Source organism: Phascolarctos cinereus, unplaced genomic scaffold (genome assembly GCF_003287225.1).
Source record: "Phascolarctos cinereus isolate Bilbo 61053 unplaced genomic scaffold, phaCin_HiC Scaffold_9;HRSCAF=440, whole genome shotgun sequence".
In the NCBI taxonomy this organism is placed as follows: domain Eukaryota; kingdom Metazoa; phylum Chordata; class Mammalia; order Diprotodontia; family Phascolarctidae; genus Phascolarctos; species Phascolarctos cinereus.
The window spans coordinates 2,550,772-2,573,983 of record NW_027556402.1 but is presented as its reverse complement, the minus strand read 5'-3'; the positions used below and the strand labels follow the sequence as shown (position 1 = coordinate 2,573,983).

General features: G+C 53.6%; 1 protein-coding gene across 2 annotated transcripts in view; it reads left to right on the top strand.

Annotated features, from left to right (window-relative positions):
• Positions 1-255: 255 nt before the first annotated feature.
• The window catches only part of MTUS1 (microtubule associated scaffold protein 1), a 118,804-nt gene continuing 95,847 nt past the window's right edge, over positions 256-23,212 (top strand). Inside the window, exons 1-2 of one of the 2 annotated variants that reach the window (XM_020976769.2) lie at positions 256-471; positions 11,789-11,945. The gene's annotated coding sequence lies outside the window, so the exon portion shown is untranslated. Of the gene's footprint in view, positions 472-11,788; positions 11,946-22,052; positions 22,133-23,212 lie in introns of those variants that run through there. The other variant, XM_020976770.2, reaches the window with a different exon arrangement.

Genomic DNA, 23,212 nt, shown 5'->3' with positions numbered 1-23,212 from the left:
CTCCAGACCCAGGATGGGACCCCCAACTCTGCCGCGATCCGGGCCCGCTGGGCCGTCGTGGGGGGCCGTGATCCCACAGAATGCAGGGCCAGGGCTCCTGTCAGGCTGACGCAGCGATTGGGCAGGGGAAGGGCCCCGAGCACCGCGGGACACCCGGGATGGGGGATGACCCCCCGAGGGGCGGGGCCCCCGGAGGAGGACCTGGGGGCGGGGCCTGGAGGGCGGGGCCGAGGCAGCCACGGGATGGGGGTGGGGCTGCAGCTGCAGCACAGGTGCTAACAGAGTGACCCTGGTCGGAGGGAGCGCGTCCGTGGCGGCCCCCGGAGCGGCTGGACGCTTTGGGATCGACGGAGGCAGCGGCTGGAGGGCAGCGGCGGCCAGCCCGGCCTTGGTCCCGGGTCTGGCTGAGCTTGGGGTCCCCGGACTCCGGGGCCTTAGGACGGAGCGTCTGGCAGCCCCGCGAACCCCCAGGTACGGCCAGGGCAGGGGGGCGGAGGAGGGAGGTGAGTGGGGAGGGGAGGCCCGTGACTCTGTGGTTCTTTCCTCTCTCTGGGCGCTTTGCCTCGGGTTCTGTGCGTGGGAGTGTGTGTCAGCGCGTGTTAGGGGGACGGAGGAGGGGAGAGAAGAGGCACCTTCCCCAGGGCACGTCGCTAAGGGATAGCCGGCCTGGCCACCTCCTCCAGGGGTCCTTGGCTTACAGCCCTGCTCCTTCCCAGCCTCAGTTTACCCAGCTGTCCAGGGAGAGTTCCGAGCCAGGCCGTACGCCAGCAGAGTCCCAAAGTTGCGCTGGCAGACACAATCGAGCCAGGGAGTCCGCGGGCACATAGTCCACGCAGGAGCGGGTGGGGCGTCTTTGTTGCCCCGCTCACGCTTTGGGCTACCCTGGTGTCAGCCCCCGAGGGGAGATCCTGCGTGTGGACTGAGCCGGGAGACTCCTCATTAACAAATAATATGGGGCGTCTGAGACCTGGTGATGAAGCAGATGGTCAGTTTCCCCAGCCCGCCCCTTCCCCTCCTGTAATGGTAGGAAGGGGCTAGGGGCGAGGCACAGCCCTTGAATTCAAAAGCGGCAGCTGACCCCGGCAGTCTGTGAGTGTGTGTTTGGGGGTGGGGTGGGTCCAGCACTGCTCCCAGCCTCATTTTCTGCATCTGCCAAATGGGAGCATCTCCCATTTCTATAGCAGCGTCTTAGTGACCAACTGGCCCCCTCTGCCTCCGGCTGCCCTGACTTCAGTCCTAGGAAGAGCTTAGCTAAAGGTTTCAGGGTCCCAGGCAGAAGTCCTCCTCTTGAAGCCTGTTATGATCCCCATTTTACAGATGGGGACACTGAGGCACACTGAGACCAAGCTGCTCTCCAGGGTCCTCCTAGCCAGGAAGGGCCTGAGGCCAGATTCTGGCCCTGGTCTGGTAGTCTCTAAGTCTGCTCTGTCTCCTGCCCCCTATCCCCACCCCCCACGACTGCTTTCAGGATTCCCTGTAATGAAGAGAGAGGGGGCCTGACTCTTTCCTATCCCACAAGTTCTGGGGAGTGGCTTTTATGTCTCCAGAATGCCCCTGTCAAGCAGAGTATGCTGCTAAGGGACACTGGGTGCCCAGAGCATTGGACCTGAGTCAAGAAGCCCTGAATTCAAATCCAGCCTCAGACTCTCCAGGCTGTGGGAACTGAACAGGTCTCTCCACCCCTGTTCCGCATCAGGGACAGTGACATAGCATCCTCAGCACCCCCTCTATTACCCCTCCCCAGAGAGTGTGAGGACAGAACCAGATAGGATTTGGGAAGTGCTTTGCAAACCAGAGGGCCCACTATATAATGTCAGCTCTTGCTGATATGCCTCCTAACCTCAGTAGTTAAGTCTAGGAGACCAGCAGCTCCTGGAGGACAGAGGCCTCCGCCGGGCTCTGTGCCAGGCACATCTAACTGCCTAGAAAGCCATGACCTGAAATTCGTTGTACATGTCCTGGATCCCCCAACCTGTCCTAGGCGTGGGCTGGAGCAGTGTCTGGGATTTTGTTTGTGGCTTCTTTATTTTTTTAATTTTATTAATTTATTTTGATTTATCAACAGTCACTTCCATATGCTTTTGAGTTTAAAATTTTTCTCCCCCTTCCTCCCCACCACCCTCCCCAAGACGGCGCACAATCTGATATAGGCTATACATTTCATTCTTATTAAACATATTTTCACATCAGTGAAATTGTAAGTAAAAATTAAAACCAATAGGAGGAACCATCAGAAAGAGGAAACAAAACTCAACAGAAGAGAAAAAAAAGATAGTGATTCAGCTTTCACAGTTATGATTACTATCTGTGTCTTTTTCTCCATCCTTTTCCCCCTTTATCTTTCTCCTTTCTCCTTTCCCCCCTCACTAGTGTTTTGCTTTTGACCACTGCCTCCTTCAGTCTCTCCTCCCTTCTATCATCCCTTTCCCTTTTCTTCCCCTTTGCCCTTACTGCCTCTTCCGTCCCTTCCATCTTCCCTCTCTTTTCTTTCCCCTTTCCCCTCCTACTGCCTATAAGGCAAGTTAGATTTCTATACCTAACTGATTATGTTATTCCCTTCTTGAGCCAAATCTGATGAGAGTAAGGTTCAAACAATGCTCACCCCCTCCCTTCTTTCCCTCTGCTGTAATAGGATTTTTTGTCTTTTCCTGTAATGTAATTTACCCTTGTCTGCCTCCTCCTTTCTCAGTACATTTTCTAAGATCAGACTAATCCACTTACTTGGATCCATTTAACCCACTTGATTAGATTTTTTTTATCATTACATCAAAGTCAACTAATATCCACCCCTTTATATACTCCTTTAACATGGTGTAATAACAATACAGTTCTCAAGAGTTGCAAGTGTCATCTTCCTTGTAGGGATGTAAACAGTCCACCTTATTAACAACATTTTGTATCTTTCTGTCCCATTTACCTTTTTATGTCTTCCTTGAATCTTGTACTTGAAGATCAAATTTTTTGTTGAGCTCTGGCCTTTTTATGAGGAAGGTTTGGAAGTCCCATATTTTGTCGAATATCCATCTCCTCCCTTGAAAAATCATGCTTTTTTTTGTAGGGTAGTTGATCCTTGGCTGCAATCCAAGCTCCTTTGCCTTATGGAATATCATGTTCCACGCCCTGTGGTCTTTTAATGTAGAAGCTGCAAGGTCCTGTGTAATCCTGACTGTGGTTCCATGATATTTAAATTGTTTCTTTCTGGCTGCTTGCAGCACCTTCTCTTTCATCTGGTAATTTTGGAATTTTGCTATTATATTCCTTGGCATTGTCAATTTGGGATCTCTTTCAGGTGGTGATGTGTATTCTTTCTATGGTTATTTTACCTTCTGGTTCTAGGACTTCGGGCAGTTTTCCTTTATGATTTCCTGAAAGATACTGTCCAGGCTCTTTTTTTCATCATGATTTTCAGGTAGTCCAATGATTTTTAAATTGTCTCTCCTGGATTGATTTTCCAGGTCAGTTGTTTTACCGATGAGGTATTTTATGTTTTCATCTATTTTTTCATTTTTTTGTTTCTGTTTGACTGATTCTTGCTCTCTCATAGAGTCATTAGTTTCCATTTGTCCAATTCTAGTTTTTAACAGATTTTTTCTTCTGTTAGTTTTTGTACTTCCTTCCAATTGGCCAATTGTATTTTTAAGGGATTTGTTTTCTTCAGTGTACTTTTTTTTCCGGTTGGCCATTGTATTTTTTAAGGACTTTTCTACCTCTGACATTTGACTTTAAAATCCTTCTTGAGCTCTTCTAAGAAGGCTTTTTGGGCTTCAGACCAGTTCATATTCCCTTTTGATGTTGCAGATGTGGGTTTGTTGACAATGTTGTCCTCTTCAGAATTTCTGTCTTGATCTTCACTCTTCTCATAATATGAATCTATGGTACATTTCTTTTTACTCATGGTTTCTTTATTCCCTGGCCTTTAAAGAGATTGAGCTCTCCTGCGGGAACAGAGGGCACTGACCCAAGCTTCTTGTGTTGGGAGCCTAGGTCTTGGTCACTGGCTTTGTGTGCTGGGGCCTCTTATGTTGGCAATTGGAGGCTGTAGGTTTGGCAGCTTACCTGTGTTGGGCTGGAATCAGCAAGGCTGGAACTTTCAGGCAATTCTAGGTTGCCTGCTTTTCCTTTCCTTTAGCTTTCTTCAGCTCCTTTGAGATGGGTGCTGCAGGGTGTTTATCTGCCTGGGGCCCCCTGCAGTGTTGTCTCCCTCTTTCTGCTAATGCACTGGGAGATTCCTTTGTGGTAGAGTGCTGAGGCACCTGGTGGTTTTCTGAGCTGGTTTCCAGTTCCCCACCCTCACTGAGGCACTTGGAGGTCCAGGTGTTGGTGTTTGCCTGCTCTACCACCTGGGCTTCAGGATTTCCTCCTGGTTGACAGTTGGAGGCTGTAGGGTTCTGACAGCTTACCTGGTGTTGGGTTGGAATCAGCAAGGCTGGGACTTTAGGAAGACTCTAGGTTGCTTTCTTCAGCTCCTTTCAGATGAATGCTGCAGGTGCTTATTCGCCTGGGGCCTTTGTAGGGCTGCTTCCCTTATTTTTGCTGAGGCACTGGGAGACCCATTTGCTGGGCTGCTGCACTGCTGCTCCCCGTCTTTCTTCTAGTTCAGCTGTTCTAGGTGTTTTTTTTTTTCTGGGGTGATATTTTCTGGGTTTTCAGAGGTTGATAGGGGAGGGTGAGAGCGACTTACCTTTTTACTCCGCCATCTTGGCTCCCTGTTTGTGGCTTTTCTGAGCACAGTGGAAGACTATCCATTGATCTTGTGAGCTCACTGAGACCCAGGGAATTTGGAAGGAGTCTCAGAGGCCTGAGAATGCTCCTTGCTTCTGGGCTTTTTGTAGCCATGAATGACTTTCTCCTGTTGAACCATTCTGGGACCAGAGCCCTGGCTTGAGGCTAGAGAGTCAGAATCTGGGTGTGGCCTTTAAGACCTAGCAGAAACAGTAAACCCGCCCCAGAACTGAGCCTCAGGGCTTGCTTGGCTTTGTTTTTGGTATTGGTGGCCTTTGGATTAGGGCTGGCCTGAAGCTGACTTTTCCATCTAGAAAGAAGAAGCTTCTGCGGGGGCTTCCAAAGGGATGCACGATCTCCTTCAGGTGGTTACTCTCTCCAGTGGAGCAGATTGCCACCCATTTCTACTCCTCCCAGAAACCTTGGTAGACAGTGGAAATTGCCAGAGGAGACCCAGATTCCTCCATGTAGCGATTGTGTGCCTCTTTGGGAACCTGGTTTCCCTCCCCCTCCATAGGTGACTGACTATAAGAGTTCCTTTTTCTTAGGGCCAGCTAGGTGGCACCAGACCTGAAGTCAGGAGGACCTCAGTTCAAATTTGGCCTCAGACCAAACACTTGACACTTACTAGCTGTGTGACTCTGGGCAAGTCATTTAACCCCAACTGCCTAAAAAAAAAAAAAGAGAGAGAGACAGTTCTTTTTTCTTTGTGAAGATCATGGGAGGTTCTCCATAGCCTCCAAGCACTTGGTAAGGCCTCCAGGGCCATGAAGCAGGGCACTTGTTACTATTCTTATGACCACCCAGTGTGCTAGGGACCTTCCAAGATCTGTAATGCTTTACATTTTCTTGGGAACATTCAGTACAACCCTGTGGCCTGTCCCTCTGTGAGAGCCCTCCTTCTCTCTGACGGCTGGTCTTTCTATGACTCACAGTAAGATTGCCTTTTTTGGCCCTGAATTTCTTCCCCTAAAGTTCTGGCCAGATGTGAAGGGAATATAGAGATGGCCCTGAGGCCTTGAAGGTCACACAAAGTCTGCTGGGGCCTACCATGGGAGAAAAGCATAGGCTTTTTGAACTGGGCCAGGGGTGAGAAGACTAGCCCGGTGGACTTTGTCTCCCAGTGAGGAATGTGGTGGCCCCCAGCATCCTAGGGAAGCATGTGACGGTGATAAAGAGGATGGGCAAGGAGAATGTTTCCTCCACCTCCAGTAACTTCTTATCGTCCCCTCAGGCTGATAACCACTTGGCTCTTTCTATCTAGTCTGACCCACTGGGGTACTCAAGAGCTGCCCAGACTGCCTCTCATTCCTGTAGCACACAGTCCAGGGCTGGAGGAGAGGCAGGCTTTGGGCCAATGGGCCAGCAAGACCCAAACCCATTCTGATGCATAGTAGGTGCATTAGAGAGGCCGGTGAAGGACAGTAGAGGTGAAGCCTGTGTGCATGACACAGATTGGGGAGGAGCCACATGGAGCATTTTGGAGAAGCATAGCCCTCTGAGCTGGGTCCTGCTGGGGAGCAATCAGGCCTGCAGCTGGGAGAGACTGCAGAGGCTAAGCCCCTCATTTTACAGAGAAGGCAACTTCTCTAGGACAGGGGCAGGGACTGGGGCTGACTTGCCCAAGGACAAATACTGGATCACAGATGTAGAACTGGAGGGAGGAGACACACCAGGGATCATCTAGCCAACCACCTCATGTTACAAATCAGTAAACTGAGGCCCAGTCACAGGGAAAGACTTACTGAAGGTCACAGACGGGTTTCTAGAGCTGGAAGGGAACTCGGAGACCATGGAGTCTAACCTTCTCATTTTACAGTTGAGGAAACTGAGGCCCAGAGGGAACACAGAGAGAGAGAGAGAGAGAGAGAGAGAGAGAGAGAGAGAGAGAGAGAGAGAGAGGAGAGAGGGAAAGGGAATTAGCATTTATTAAGTGCCTACTGTGTGCCAGGTACTGTGTTAAGTCAGCACGTTACAAACATATCATTCAGTCCTTGCAACAACCCTGGCAGTTAGGTACTATTATTATGCCCATTTTACAGATGAGGCAGAGGTTAAGCGACTTAATCAAGGTCACATGGCTATTAAGTGTCTGAGTCAGGATTTGAATTCAGGTCCTCCTGACTTCAGGCTTAGCACATGGCGATAGGAATTAGAAGGGACTTTAGGCAGCCACTGACCCACCTCTTATTTGCTAATGGAGGCCATGGAGGAGGTGGAAGGGAAGGAGTGCCCTGAAGGAGCAGCATTCTCTTTTTAAATAAATTTATTTTAAAAAAAACCCAACACAAATCTCTACTTTCCTGTGGCTAATACATGCCTTTTGTTCTATGCCAAGGAAGCAGATTCATTTCAGGCCATTTTGATCCGTTTCATCAGTGCTCCTGGGGCATGGCTTCTGGCCCCTCCCCATCCTGCTTGACCCCAGCTTCTCCAGAATGTGAGCCCACAACTGACCTTGGCCCTCCAGGTGTGGTCTCACCAGGGCCTGACCTGTAGCTTCATGCTGAACCTCATGCCTCTTTTTTTTCTTTTGGTTAGGCATGGGGTTAAGTGACGTGCCCAGGGTCACACAGCGAGTAAGGGTTATGTGTCTGAAGCTGGATTTAAACTCAGGTCCTCCTGAATCCAGGGCTGGTGCTCTATTCAGTGTACTGCCTAGCTGGCCCCCCCCCATACCATTCTTAAAGCAGCCTCAAATCTGCTCAGCTCTTTTTTTTTCCCCTGCCTGTTGAGGTTGCCTTGCAGGGCATGCAGTCCACTGAGACTTCCCGATCTTTGTTGGACAGGCTGCCAGCTAGCTGTGCCTTCCCATCCCATGCTTGTGAGGCTCCGTCTTCAAACTTAATTTTCTCAGATTTGGCCTGCCCATCCTGAAGGCGGCTCCCTGCAGGGCAGCGCACTTTCCTGGCTTGGTATTGTCTTTGCCCTAGGCTTGGATGAAGATGTTGACCTGCCTGGTGGTTCCCTTGGTGAAGTCTTGTTTGCCAAGGGAATGAGAAACATAAATAACTCACTTGAAACTAGACATGAGTGTTCTCTTTTGAACAATGGGGCCCGGGTCTAGAGCTGGATAGTACCTCAGAGGCCATCAGGGTCTCATTTGACAGCTGGGGAAACTGAGGCACAGAGAGGGAAGTGACATGCCCAGAGTCCTACTACGAGTCAGAGGTCTTCCTGAGCCTAAGTCCAGTGCTCTGTCTATGTTTGGACCCAGGAGGCATGTTTGCTTCGTCTTGGGTAGGCCCAAGGTTTCTTGGGCGCTCAGAAAGGGGAAGGGTTAGGAACACAATCCCTGCACGCCCGGTGGCTCTGTGCCCTGGCTGCCTCCTGTGACGCAGGCGGGCGGCCTTGAGGTGCAGGCGGAGGGCTGGGCCGGCCTTGTGTCTTACACTCATTCCAAGCAGGGGTGCCCGGGCACAGATGGAGCTCTGAGAGGGGGCGGCCTTCTGAGGAGACTGGGACTCGGCCGTTCCCCAAGGGCCCTGAAGCCAGAGCAGGGACCTCGAAGAGCAGGCTCTGCTTCTTCGGCGAGAATGGAGGGCTAGAACGGTATGAGCCACAGGAAAGTAGAGATTTGTGGTTGGTTTTTTAAAAAGAAATTTAATGTTTAACTTTTTGTGTAAACGGGTGACCTGCCAAGGTGATCTTCCAAAGTCCAGAACACTGCCACCTTCCAACGGGCCCGAAGTGGAGCCTGAAGCCGTTGGTGGCTTCCTGTCTGCCCTGGTCCCAGCACCTCTGCCATTGTGGGTCTCAGCCACCGTTGAGTAGAAGCCCGATCTTGTGAAGGGCCAGGAGCCCTGGAAATACTTAACCTCAGCAAATCCCTTCCCTGCCTGCTGGGGAGAAGTGGTGCCTGCTTCCACGCCCACTGTTCTGGAGGGCTGATCCATGAACCCTGTGTCTGCTGCACGAGGGGTGGTCAGGGAGGGAGGGCGACTTGGCCCTCACCTCTGGGTAATGCTGTCATGATGTTTGTCAATCTCATTACCGTGTCTTCTGCTCTCCTGGGCACTGAACGCCAATGAGCATTTATTAAGTGCTTACTGTGTGCCAGGCTCTGACCTGGGGATACCAAGGAAGGCAGAAACATGGTTGCTGCCCTTGAGGGGCTCCCCTTCTAACCAGAACTAACCAGAAGCAATAATACAGAAGTGATGGAATGTGCCCCTCTGATGGTCACTCCCTTGGACAGTTCAGTTCTCGAGGAAGAAAAAGAAACAGGGTGTATGGAAACCTCATTAGGAAGAGCGGGTCAGGGATGGGACTCAGCTGAAGCGCTGGGTTGAGCTGGAGCTCGGTGCTGACGGTCAGGTTGGGCTTCCCCCGGGTGACCGGGTCTGAGCACAAAGCAGAGCTCAGGTGGTGAGTGACGGCCCAGGAGGCTGGGCGCCCATCCTGGGCAGACGGCTTGAGGGTGTAATAGATCCGCTTTCTTCCTGAGGGATGACGGAGGAGCTGGGCAGGACCCTGGCCTGTGGGGGGGCAGTGAGGAGAAGCGGTTGGGGCCAGCCCTCGGGCATCACCTGTATTTCCTCTTCTTTCTCTGGGGAGGCCATTTAAATCCACACTGTACCTGGGCTGGAGTGCACCGTGCCTTGGAACCACTCGGGTTGTGGCTACGAGTGCTGAGCAAACCATTGGTGGTCAGGACTCAACTGGATGGAGCCAGTAAGGTGCTGGCAGGGACCTCGGGGATCACAGGCACAGGGTGTCTAGAGCTGGAAGGGCCCTCCACAACTGCTGAGTACAGCTGTTTGACAGATGGGAAACTGAGGCCCTGAGAGGTAAAGGGACTTGATCAGGGTCACCCTGCAAGTGAGTGCCTGAACTGGGAGTCAGGCACGGCAGTTCAGACTCATAGACCAGGTGACCTGGGATCCCCTTGGTGTGAGTGATGCAGGAACCTCTGCCCATGTCCTTCCCCAAGTTTGCTGCAGGGAGTCCACCCAGCATGCTGCCGGCCTTCCTTCTGACCTCCCAGGCCACTCCAGGCTTCCCTCACCTTTCCCTGGGGACGTGCTTGATTTCTCTGAAGTTGTTCTTTGCTTCTGGGTTTGCGGCTGCCCGCTCACATCCTCTGCCCAGCCAGTGGCCTGCAGGGCTCCCCATCAGGGTGTGCGGCAGGCAGTGGGCTCCTGCTGGCTCTGGAGAGCTGGTTGTTAAATACAGCATGTGAAGGGGAATAATGTTATACAATGAGCCTGCAGTGAGATTGTAAAGTCATTCGGTTTTTAAGTGCTGACTGGGCTAGGCACTTGGGGGTGCAAAGGCAAAAATGAGACAATCTCCCCTCTCAGGATTTCATTTGACAGGGTAGACACAATGTGGATCTATATAAATATGACCTATTTCCTGTTTAACCTGTCTACCACGTGTTAGTGCATGTTTGTTTGTTTGCTGTCTCCCCTAGATTGTAAGCTCCAGGAAGGCAGGGACTGTCTTTTGTCTCTTTGTATCCCCAAGGCTTGGCATGGTGCTTGGAACACAGTAGGTGCTTAATAAATGTGTCTCATTGCCTTATTGACTCAACAGCTCCCTGTGATTTAGGCAGCATATCATAGCCCTGTGCAGCCTTCAAGTGAGAGGGTTTGTAGACAGATGTTCTGCCCCCTCTTCCATTGCGGGGAGCCCCACCTTTATGGGAGCTGGCGGAGGGCCGTGACTGGGAGAACTCTCCCTCACTCTCCTGTGCTCTTGAAGGGTATTGGCCTGGAGTTCTGTCTGCCTACCATACTTGAGATATCGAATTCTGGGGCCATGCTTAGATTTTGGGGGTTCAGGACAGCTGCTTTCCTTGGTCATTCTGGGGGATGGTGTGATCTCAGCTCTCCTCCCACAGATACTTACCACACAAAGACAGTCAGGGATGGTGAGCAAAGCTATTTACCAAAGAAAGTGGTAAAACAGTCATTGGGGAAATCATACAGATTAGTCTGGGTCAGAGAAAGCCCTCTGTTAGCCAGATGGAATCTCAGCTCGACTGGGGAGAGACCTTGTAGCCGAAGAGGCCAGCCCTTACAAGTCTCGGGGGGGGGGCGCGTAAGTGGTGAGAATGGAGGGACACGTTGGGGTGCCCCTCCCCCATGACTCACGTCCCCTGTTGGCCGTTCAAAGCCTGGCCCTTCTATTGCTCTTCTCTGCTTCAGAAATCTCTCAGCCACTCACTCAGGAGTCACAGCCCACACACGGAGTTATTAGAAAGAGCAACATTTTGGCAACTGGTTTGATGTGTGGGGTGAGAGGGAGAAAGGACCCAAAGGGGCTGGTTATGCACCTGGAAATATGGTGGTGCCTTGGGCAGGTACGGGGAAGTCTGGAAGAGGGAGGGTTCAGGATGAAAGATATAATGAGTTCTGTAACATCTGCCTGGGGGATGTTGAGTTTGAGATGTCTTCAGGGACATTTCTCCTTGAAATGTCCAATAGGGAGTTGGTGACGTGGGACCAAGTCTCAGGATGGAGACGGGGCCGGAGAGGTTGAATTATGTGTCATCTACATCAAGGGAATTAAGCCCACGGCAGCCTGGTCATAACTGAATGTGGAGAGAGAGAGAGAGAGAGAGAGAAGGGAAGAGGAGCTTTGGGGAATGCTGGGGTGACGTGATGGGGGCCGGGAAGGAGCAGTCAGCCGGGCAGAAAGGAGGGCCGGGAGAAAAGAGTGTTACGGAAACCAGAGAGGAGAATGGATGGAGGAGGCGAGGGCGGTCAAGAGCGTCACGTGCAGCAGAGGGGTGGAGAAGGATGACCGAGGAAGGGGAAGACTGCCATGTTTGAAAATGAGGAGTTTTGGCCGAGTGACATTGGGAGCCGGCTTGACTGCAGAGTCACGGAGAGGAAGACGATGGAGCGATAACAGACAGGCTTTGTGTTTTCTCTGGAAGTTTGGCTGGGGAGACCAAAATGGAGGAGCAAGATAGTACGACAGCTCGAAGGGACACCAGGCCTCATGGAGGGTTCTGGATTTTGTTAAGGAGGAGGGAGATGGGGCCGTCTCTGAAGTTGTGTTGTATGTGTTCAGTTGTGTTTTCAGTTCATGACCCCATTTGGGGTTTTCTTGGCAGAGATGCTGGAGGCCACACAGCTAGTCAGCTTCCAAGGCCAGATTCGGACTCAGGAAGACGAGTCTTCCCGACCCCAGGCCCAGCGCTCTGTGCACTACCAAACTGCTCATCTTGAAGGCAATAGGGAAGCGGCTGAAGAGGAGACAGTGTGCAGAAGGTAGGAGAGGAGGGGCCCAAGGCCATGTGTGAGGGATTGACTTTGGGCAGAGATGGAGGGAAAGGAGGGGAAAGTGAGGCATGAGGTCAAGGGGTCGTGGGATGTGGAGGAAGAAGAGGCGGCTCCTGGCAAACGGCCTCATTTTGGGGGATAAAGTGAGAAGTGATGTCCTTGGCTGGGAGGGTGGAAAAGGGGGTGCTGTGGGGGGCTGGGGAACAGAAGAGAAGTTTGGGAAGGGCCGCTGGGGGCTCAATTAGAGGGGAATAAAGGTGGGGGAGGGAGCGGGAGAGGAGAAAGGGAACCCGGGAGTTTATGGAAATGAGCTGTTGGGGGTGGGTTGGGGGTGGAGCGGGGGAAGACCGGAGGCAGGGAGACCCGTGAGGAGGCTCACCCTGGGGTGAGGACCCTGCGGTGCAGAAGATGAGTTGGTGTGAAAGCCTTTGAGGCAGTGGTCGTTGAGGAGATGGTGTGGTCATTGATCGGCTGTGTGGTGAGGGAGAGTGAGGCTGACCTTGAGGTGATGCCTGGGGCACTAGGAGGATCAGGGACACTGATGAGGTCCAGGGGAAGGGTAAAGTCTAGTCTTGGCCAGGCCTGAATCTGAGAAGACGTCTCTCCTGAGCCTTCCTCCTGGCGGCTGACGATGGAGCGCGGGAGCTCAGGGCAGAGCCTAGAACCGGAGATGAGGCCTGGCCCTAGAGGGACGCCGAAGCCTGTGGTCGCTGATGGAGGCGCTGAGTGGCAGAGCTCAGGAGAGCAGAGGGCCCAGGAGGGCCGTCTAACCACAAAGAAGGGGCAGGGCGAAGATGATGGTCCAGTTAGCCAAGGTGTCTGAGAAGGAGTGAGCGGTCAGACAGGTAACGGGAGAACCGAGGAGGAAAAATCCAGGAGAGGATGAGGAGGGAGGCCAAGGGCGGGCGGCATCTAGGGCTAGGGTTTGGCCAACTGGACAAGGGGCGAGGAGGACAGAATCATGTTGGATTAGTTACCTGGAGGGTCCAGATTGGGACCCCTATGGCCTCACTGAGAAAGAAAGGAAAACAAATGAACGTGGTCAAACAAAACAACCCCCGAGTCAGTTTTCCCTGAGTCTGTCATCTCACCCATTTCATTGGAGAATTCAATGTCCACTGTAGCCCAGAACAGTATCTGCTTTAGGGAAAGTGAGATGCCCGCAATCGCAGGCCCGTAGCCTTCAGGGTGGGAGGGGGCTTTGGGACCACCGGGCCCAGCCCCCCGTGTATGAAGGAGGGCACGGAAGGCCAGTGTGGGGGGCTCATGGACTATGCAGAGGGCAGTAATGAGGCCTCCAAATCATCTGGGGCCAGGGGTTGAAGGGCTTGAAATAGCCCCAGAGTTTATTTTTGATCCTGGGGTAGGAGGGAACCACTGGGATCTGGTGAGTTAAGTTCCCAAACAGCTTTGCAGAGTTTATCTGGGTGGAAACCTGTCGCCTCGAGGCCACATGCGGCTCTCTAGGTCCTCGAGGGCAGTTCTGCGAAAGTCAGAGGGCATACTTGAGGACCTAGAGGGCCACGTGTGGCCTGGAGGCTGCAGGCTCCCCAGCCCTGCTCAAAGCACTATGCATTGGTATCCCTTCCATGGAATGGGGACTAGGGACATGGCACCCCAAGACCTGGAAAGTCCACAGAAAATTTCTTGGCCCTCCCTTCATACCGGAGAAGAAGTCTGAATTATTATGGTACTAAAAGGTAAAATATATTGATTTTATACAATACTACACATGGATTTTATGCTTTTCTGAACTTTTTCTGTGTCGGCTGCTGGCCTTCGAGGGTTGTCTGCGGCTTCTGCAAAACTCCCCCCAAATTCCCATTTAATTTCTAATGCCAACCCATGATATATTGAAACCTTGATGGGGAAGGCTGAGATAGCTACAAGTTCCAGCTGTTACAAAAACAGCACAACGATAATGGTAATTGCTATTATTGTTGGGGTGTCTTGAGTGGGGGGTGACATGGTCGGATCTACGTTTTAGGTAAACCCCCTTCAGTGGGTGAATGGGGGGCAGATTGGAGTGGGGAGAGGCCCAAGGCAGCCAGCCATTGCTTAGTCCAGGCCTGAGGTCTGCCCCTGGGGGGGGGGCAGCATCGCAGGAGAAAAGGGGGCGTGTTTGAGAGGTGCTGCCCAGGTGGAGTCGACAGCCCTTGACACCAACGTGGGTATGAGGGTCAGTCCAGGATGACTCTGGTTGGGAGCCCAAGGAGCGGTCTAGGAGACAGGTGGGAAGCCAGCGAATTCTGTCTGGCCTTTCTGAGTCTGAGATGCTCCCCAGGCCACAGGTAAGCCAGAGCAGAATCATCCGAAGAGGGAGAAGGCATTTACCATGGAGCAAGGGGGTCAGGAAAGTCTTGACGGTGGAATTGGTAGCTGGGGGCATTCCAGGCGTCTGGGACTGTCTGTGCAAGGGCAGGGAGGTGGGGAATGGCCATGTGCTGGACTGGAGCGCTGTGGTGTAAGGCTGGCCCAGTGGCGGATGGATGAGCCAGGTAGCAGGGGAGTGGGTGGGCCAGGCAAAGCTGTGTGTTAGGAATGGCTGCTCTGTGGAGCCAGCGGTGGAGAGGGCTGCACTGGAGGCAGGGAGGTCAGTGAGGAGGCTGCTGCGGGGGGAGAGATGAGGAAGGCTTGGTCGAGGCCTGTGTGAGCAGAGAGGGGGAAGGAAGATGCCCGAAGAGGTGGCACTGACCTTTACCAACCGATTCAGTGTGAGAGGTGGTGGGGAGGAGGAGGGAGACAAGAGAGATCGTTGTGAACTCAGAAAAATATAGTTTAAAAATTAGTCCAGCATGATGCCCACCAGGCTGGCTGGTTTGGAGGAGAGGCGGTGGGACGTCAGCTCACATGTGAGTTTGTGCTGCCTGGGCACCTCCCATGCGCCCAGTCAGTCCAGCGCTGAGATGGCCACGTCGGGAGTTGGAGAAGATCTTGGGGTGGTCTGCTTCATCCTTCTCATTTCCCAGTGGGGAAACCCATCCGGTGAGGGGCCTTGCCCGGTGATAAATGGCAGGCAAGGAGGCCAAGGCTGAGGCCCAGGGGTGCTTGGGTCTTTGGGCTCTCTCCTTCAGAACTTGCATGCAGGAACACTCAGTTGCTGGGCTCTTCCTGTGTGTTCTGAAGTTCTAGTTAGATCCCCTAGCACCTGCCCCAGTCCTCGGCACACAGGAGGTACTCGATAAACGCTTAACGAACCATTGTCATTGCTGTTGAAATGGGAGGGAAGTCGTACATTTAGGAGTGAATGAGATAGCATTTATTAAGTGCTTACTGCGTGCCAGGCACTGTGCTGAGACCCTCCAGGGATACAACCCCAAGCCAGACAGTCCCTGACTTGAGGGAGTACGCATCCTGCGAGGTTAAGGGGATGCGAGAGGAGCTAAACGGGCTTAGAGGGATGGGTCGGGCCTGTTCTCTGCCTAACTTAGACCAGAGAAGAGGACTTTTACAGTGAGCACCGTCCCGACTCCTGGGGCACCAGCAGGCTTCCAGGCCCCCGGCCTGTAAGGGCTGGGCGAAGCCTCACCTTCCTTCTCCTCCGGGTCCTCCAGCCCATCGCCCCGGCCCCCGCACTGTCTCTTCAAAGCAAGCTCGTGCTTACCCCCTATTGCTGCTTTGCAGGGAGGCCTTGGAGCAGTGGGGGTTGGAAGCAGCCCAGGATTGTGAAGAACCTTCTGAGAAGGGGAGCCAGGGGCGACAGAGCTGGGAGGAATCCCCGCCTTGTCCCTGGGCCTTGGCTCCCTGTCAGTAAAGGTCAGGGAGCTCTCCAGCCCCAGGCAGCGGCAGCAGGAATGTCCAGCGTGCTATCTTTAGGGCTGGCCAGCTCTCTCCACACTGCTGCTTTGGGCCAGATGGAAGCTGGGCCGCTGGGCCGGGGCTGGCGAAAAGCACGGCTCTTGGGACCTTGGGAGAAGGTCCTTAGCCCAGAGGCAGGTAGCAGGAAGTTGGCCATTCCTGGGGAACACGAGGTGGGGGGGAGGAGGAGGAGCAGGGGGAGGAGGCGGTGGCCGAGGGAGGAGGAGCTGAACCGGCTTGCACCATGTGTCCTTGGCACCGAAGGAATGGAAAATTTATTCCATTTCAGCCAAGTGGACTTTGAAGACATGTTGCAACTCTGGGGAGGCAGGGAGCCCAGCCCTGGGGCAATGGGCCGGGCTGGGCTGGGACGTGCTAAAGGTGTTCCTTTTAGAAGTAGTGCTCTGCCCCAGCCCCCACCAGAAAAGGGGATTTAAAATAAGTTATTGGATCAAGCAGGTATTTCACTTAGCTTCTCTCTTCCCTTGGTTTCTGCCTCTCCCATAACTTCAGAAGCTATCCCATCCGACCATATCCTCCAGAATCCCCTTTTGGCACCCCTGATATGATGGGGTTCTGGGACCTCTGCTCAGACACCCATGGTGGGGAACTTCTGTTCCGAGTTCTGAATTCTGGTGCCAGGAAGGCCGGCCGTTGTCTAGGGGCAGGCCTTAGGGCCCTAGCGGCAGCATGGGAGGGCACGTGCTTGGAACAAGGAAGACCTGGGTCCCAGTCCTGCCTCGGCCACTTACAGTCTGGGTAACCATGGACAAGTCATTCCGCCCTTCTCTTCCTCAATGTCTTCCTCCCTGAAGGAAAACCTCTATGTGCTGTCTCTGGATCAGGAGGGGAGCCCTCGAGACAGGGCCAGTCTTCCTGTTTGTCTGCTTGTACACAGTCAGTGCTTAATAAATGCTATCCATGCATTCACTCAAGAAGGGATTGGACTTTGGCCTCCAGCTTCCTCCAGCACCTTCTCCTCTCTGCTGACCCTTTTCTGGGTCTCTCCAGATGAGGCCAATGGGACGGCCTGGCCCCTCCCTCGTTTTAGATAAGACTAAGTAATGTAGCTTAGGTGCCAAGTGCTAGGGTGAAAGGTGGCATGGGCGCGCTCTCTCAGGGTAATCCCCTCTCCTGGCTGCTGAGGTTACTTGTGTGTCCCCGGCCATGGGTTTGAAGAAACCTACGACGTTTTTGTGTAGCCAGGGAATTGTCTCTTGGTGAGGCACTGGAGGCGGGGAGCCCTTCCAGCGTGTTTCAGTCCTTCTTGAGAGGATGCCAGGGTGGCAGCTCCCTGTCCACGCTTCTGTGACTCTCGGAGCAGCTAGCAGGGTGGTTTCTCTCGAGGCTGCATCATCTGTTACTGTTGCATGCATGCCCGCGCGAGCCCCCATCGATGGTGCTTCTCCAGCGAGTACCTGTCGATATCAACTTGCCAGCTTTCTGAAATGGCATTTATGAAGGTGGCCTGGTAAGAATCCTTGGTACCAGCCTTCCCCTGACCGCCCTTGTCCGGGGGAAGGGGGCTCACACTCAGAAAGCATGTGAGGCCGAAGGGCTGACTCACAGCTCTTGGCTGCCGAAGTCCTCTCTTCACTCTGTGGCCCCCGGACATTCCCCTTGGGTACGCTGTGGCTTCCTTGTAGCGCCAAGGTCGATTTTCCTCAGTGTGTCTCTTCGGTCCCCGGTTCCTGATGCTAACGCTGCCAGATGGTCACTTCTGGGATGCTGCAAGGATGGTGGACAGAAGTCCAGATCCTCAGGTCAGGGGTGGGGAGGAAGGCTCTTTCACCTTCCTCCTCCGGGTGGTCTTCCCTTTGGGGCCTGCCAGACCTGCTTTCTCCTCCGAGTTGTCAGACACTCGGGTGCTGGCTCGGTATCTTCTGGAGGACCCGCTAAGTGTGACGAGGCCAGCATCAGTTTAGTGCTTTTGAGTCCATGGAGAGGGTTAGGCCTTGCTCGCAGCTGGATCCGACCTTTGACTGTTTCACTGTCTTCTCCCCTTTATCAGGGTACGGCATCTTATGATTCACTTCAGTTACGGTGGGGTGACTGATTCAGCTGACCCCTCCTGCACCGCCCCATCCTTACATAGCCAAAATAATTGCTGTTAATTTTAACAAAGGGCACCACGGGGAGGGTGGCAAAGGCCTCGCGTAGAAGGTAATGTTTGAACTGAGCATTGAAAGAGAGGTGGAGTTAGCAGGGAGAGCATTCCAGGGAGGGGGCACAGCCAGTGCAAAGGCCTGGAGGCGGGAGATGTGGCCTGTGCGGCCCGTGGAGCTGGATCTCAGAGCCTATCAAGGAGACCGACGTATAATCAGCCTGGAAAGGGAGTCTGGCCCTCAGGACAGCGTGGAAAGGGGTGTTGACAGAATTCAGGTCTATGGTTTCAGTAGAATCCCTTTCTTCTGTTCTGCAGGCATACGGAAATGCTCGTTGTATTTGGGCTTGTCGGCCTAGAATTTTTAAAGATGAGGAGGAGGTTGGGTCCAGACTGTGGCGGGCTTTAATGTCCCACCGGGGGCATTTTAATTTGATCTTGGAGGCAAGAAGAAGTCCCAGAAGCTGTTTGAGGAGAGCAGTGTCATGTCCTGACCTCTTAGAAAGATGGTGTGGGCAGCGATGATTGATGGGGAGAGAGGCTGGAGGCAGAGAGGCCAGCTGAAAGGCTGCTGCAACAGTCCTGGCTGGGGGTGCTGAGAGCCCGGCCCCGGGATGACGGCAGAGTCAGGAGAGACCTGAGCGTGTATGAGGGAAGTCACAGCGGTGAACGGCAAGACCCAGGGGACTGGGACGTGGAGGACCCAGGAGGTTGGAAGAGGGGAAGAAGCAGCATTAATTAAACACCTACTGTGTACCAAGCACAGCAGCTAGATAGAGTGCTGGGCACAGAGTCAGGAAGACCTGAGTTCAACTCCAGCATCAGACACTCACTAGCTGTGTGACCCTGGGCAAGTCACTTAACCTCTGTTTGCCTTAATCCCCTGGAGAAGGAAACAGCAAACCACTCCAGTATCTTTGCCAGGAAAAGCCCATGGACAGTCTCGGCGTGATGTGGTCCATGGGGTCACAAAGAGTCCGGTATGACTGGACAATGAATGCCAGCACTTTAAAAATCTTCTCTCACTATTTTAGAGAGGAGGTTTTGGTGGGGGTGGGTGGAAGATGAGGAGTTCTGCTGTGGACAAGTCGAGTGGGAAATGTCCAACAGGGAAGTGCTGATAGGGGTCATTACAGCAGACTGACCGGGATGTGTGGGCCAGGGAATCATCTGCACAGAGCCAGGAGTTGAAGCCGAGTGTCACCGAGAGAGTACAGAGGGAGGAGAGAAAAGGGCCAGGACAGCCTTCCCCTTCTCATTTCCTGAGCTCCCCTGGCCTTACGGCTCCTGACCCGTCCTCGTTGACCTGTCACAGATTGGCCCCAGCCTCGTGTTTCCCGCCCCTCCTCCTCTGCCCGTCTCCAAACAATTGGCATCAATCTGTGAGTTTTGTGCTTCCTGATGGGTCTTTTCAGAGAACTCTCCCTTTTCCTTCTCATCCGATGTTTCCTTGTGTCCTTTGAATTTTATTCTGGAGAATTTCCCATCATTCCTAGCCCGATGTCCCCATAGAGCTGACTTCCATGAAATTTTCCTTCCTTTCTCTAATCACTTTGAAATCTGCTGACGAAATTGAGGGCTTCAGGGAGACTGGGCACGGATAAAGGCTTCTGAGCTGCACCAAGGGGGTGGATGTGTGTTTAACCAATGCCCTCCAGCTCTCCTCCAGGGAAAACAGGTCCCAGAACCCTAGATCTTAGAATCTCTGGGAGAGGCTGCTTTGTACTTAGTAGGTGCTCAGTAAGTGGGCTGAGTGAATTCTGTGCAGTATGAGGTTATCCTGAAGGCACCTCAGAAAATACAGGGGGGCCCTTCAGCTCTGCCTAGTGAGACTTCTAGGGCCAGGCTAGAAGGCAAGGAAGAAGAGGAGGAAAGACAGCCGAGGGACCTTGCCCGGCACTCCCAGGTGTCCCAGACTGCTCCCTGCTGCCTCAGCAGTTCTATCTGACCCTACCGCTCTCACTGGGCCTCTGTCTGACTGTCTGTCTGAAACCATGCTCTCTGAGGAATCCCCATGTTGGGCATCCAGGGGACAATGGGGAGGTGGGAGGTGGTGGGCTGGCTGGCCGGCCCAGGAACCACTTGCAGGCATTGGCCAATCAATCAGCAAATTATTAAGCACCTACTATGTGCCATGAGCTGGGCCTATGCTTAGGACATAAATACAAGAAATGAAACTGTCCTGACTTGCAGGGGGCTTGGGGTGCGGCACCCCACCATCTGGAAAACCCACGTACAAGGTTTTGGCTTTCCAGAGAAGAAGTCTGGATTATTGTGCTATTGAGAGGTAAAATATATTGACATTAGACAATACTGTGCACATGTTTTGTGCATTTTGGAGTTTCTAAACTTTCTCTGTGTTATCTGCTGGCCTTCATGTGTTGTCTGCAGCTTTCCCAAAAATGCCCATTTAATTTCTTATGCCGACCCGCAATGGAGAAGGGATGATGTGCCCTGGTGGGGTGTCCATGAGGACGTGTATAAGTAAGTGCATCATATACAGTAAGTGACTATATACCAGTATAGGTACAAGCTAGTTAGCTACTGAGCACTTTGGGAGAGCGGGCACTCTCAGTTGGGGAGTCCAATTGTATGGAGCACTGGGCTTGGAGTCAGTTCAAATCCTGCCTGAGACACTTGACTAGCTTGTGACACTGGGCAAGTCACTTAGCCAATGTTTGCTTTAATTTCCTCAATTGTAAAATGGAGATAATAACAGCACCCACATACAGGGTTGATGTAAGAATAAAATGAGATGATGTTTGTAACCTTACTTTTGTTCGTTCAGTCGTGTCTGACTCCTTGTGACCCGTCTGGGGTTTTCTTGGCAGAAATACTGGAGCGGTCTGCCACTTCCTTCTCCAACTCATTTGACAGATGAAGAAACTGAGGCAAACAGGTTAAGTGACTTGCCCAGGGTCACACAGCTAGTAAGTGTCTGAGGCTGGATTTGAACTCGGGGAAAATGAGTCTTCCTGACTCCTGGCTTGGGGCTCTATGCACTGTGGCACCCTGTGGCAGCCTCAGAAAGGCTAAGAACTGCAAAGGGTCCCAAGGCCAGAAAAGCCAATCTCAAAAGCCAGCACGTTTTCCATTACACCAAGCTGCCTCCATGAGGGATCTGCTGACCCTGGTCCTCCAATGCATAGGTCCCTTTGCCCCTCTGAGCCTCAGTCTCCTCATCTGTGAAATGGGGATAGTCATGGCTTCCTCTTTCACAGGGCTGTCCTGTGCAGCCTTTGAAGGTCCCATCAGTGTCAGTTGTTAGTAATCCTGTTCCTGGGAACGAGGGAGGGGCCCAGAGGCATGTGGATGGCAGCAGTGAGAAGGTGGTTGATGGATGGTGTGGGCCAGGTGCCACCCTGCAGCCTGGTGCTCCTGCGTGGAGGCAATTTCTCCCTTCTCCGGATCCTCGGTGTTTCTCTTGTTCTGAGAGTCCTGCCCATGTCACTGGCACTGGTGGGAGCCCAGCAGGGTCCTGAATGCGGGAGGGGCTCGGTAGACCATGGTTCCCACTGACCTGTGGCTCCCACGGGCAGGGCCTGTCCACAGATGGAGCTTGGGTGGTCCGGCTGTGGCTGCAGTGGGGTCTAGTGGGCCTCGGTCAGTTTTCCAGACCTTCATTTCATAGGCTGTCCCGTCCTGCTCCAGGGTGGACGAGGGAAGGCAGGGACAGGGAAAGGGAGGGGGAGCCAGGGTTTGGTGGACCTCTGCCTTTTGGAGACCAGAGATCTAAAAATAGCAGTGCCAGCTGTGTGTGTGTGTGTGTGTGTGTTGTGTGTGTGTGTGTGTGTGTGTGTGTGTGTGCGTGCCCGCGCCCCGGGCAGGGGGCATGGGGACAAACTACTGTCCTGGGCCTGTGGCCACACTCTGCCAATTAGGGTGGGGGAGGAGGAGGGGGGTCACCTCCAAGGCTCTCCTGGCTGGGGGCACTGGGGGAGGGTCTGTCAGCCAGGACTGGGCTGGCTGAGAGGTTTCTAGGAAGCCCCAGGAGGCCCCGGAGCAGAAAGGGAAAGGCATTTCTTGTGTTTTCAAGCTGTCTGATGTCACAGAAGAGCATTGTTTGAAGGTGCCGGACAAATGGGTCCTTTGAGCACAGTCTCCCTTGGCCAGAGCTTTCTGGGAGGAGCCGAAGGAGGCATCCCGAGAGCCCTGGAGTCTGGGCCATGGGACGCAGAGACCTGACTCCGGCTGAGATCGCACTGGCGAAGAGGAGGCAGGGGCCTTGGCCAGCCCACCTGTGGATCATAGGGTCCCCTCGAGAGATGGTGGGGTGAGTGAAGCAAGGGTGGCCTTCCTGCCGACTGCTCACAGGTCCCCCGGAGTCTGGGCTGGGTGAGGAAGCAGGAGGTCAGCTTCCCCCAGGAGCCCCCAGGTGCCCACGTGCCAGCCTGGAAGGATTTTCAGGGCCGAGGCTTCTGGGGGAGGTCAGGGAGGGTGGGCGGCTCCCAGTCGGCAGCTCTCCCCGGCCGCGGCTGATTCCCAATCACACGACCTCTTATGCCCTGGAGTCTGCGGGCATGTCTTGGCGCCCTTGTATATGGCAGAAACAGGATGGCAGAGTCGGTCAAGGCAGTGCTGGTCTTGGAATCGAGTCCTGGCTTAGACACCTCAAAGCAGCCGGCCTCCATTTCCTCATCTCTAAAGGGAGGGGGTGGCTGCCTCATGGAGTCCCAGGTCCCTCCCGACTCTCTCCTCCCAGCTTCTCAAAGAAACCACGACTCTGGCTTTCCCTCCCATCATATAATTAATTGTCAAGCCTGGAGACAGCTTTCCCTCTGCCGTCCCCACCCTGGTTCAGGCCCAGGTTCTCTCTTCCCTGCCTGGTATCTCTACCCCAGCCTGTTCTCCCCTCCAGTGCCACCGTGACACTCCTGCCCTGAGTGACCAGGCTGCAGGATCCCTCCGGCCTGTCCACAAATGGTGTGGGTAGGCAGCAAGAGAGCTTAGGGAGTGCCTGCTGCATACACCCGGGATACAAGGGCCAAGCAGAGGCAGCTCCCCCCCCGCCAATTATATTCTACTGGTGGTTGTTGGGGGGAGGGTGGTAGCCACATTTGCACAGGTCAGTATGTGCCAGATTGCTTGACACAAGCACGCTAACAACCTGAAATCAGGAAAGGCATCCTGTAGGAGGCAGCCCCCTGGATGCCCCAGCAAGGGAGTGAATTCCAGGCCCTGGCTCCGGGATCATGTGGGCTAAAATGTAGCAGGTACTGTCAGGGGGCCCCCCCAGTCCATGGCCCTGTCCCAAGCACTTGGGGCAGAGATACAAGGCTGACCCTGCCCTCAGAGAACTTAGCAGGGGAGAGAACAAGTGTGTGTGTGGGTATGTACAAGGCACATAGAAAGC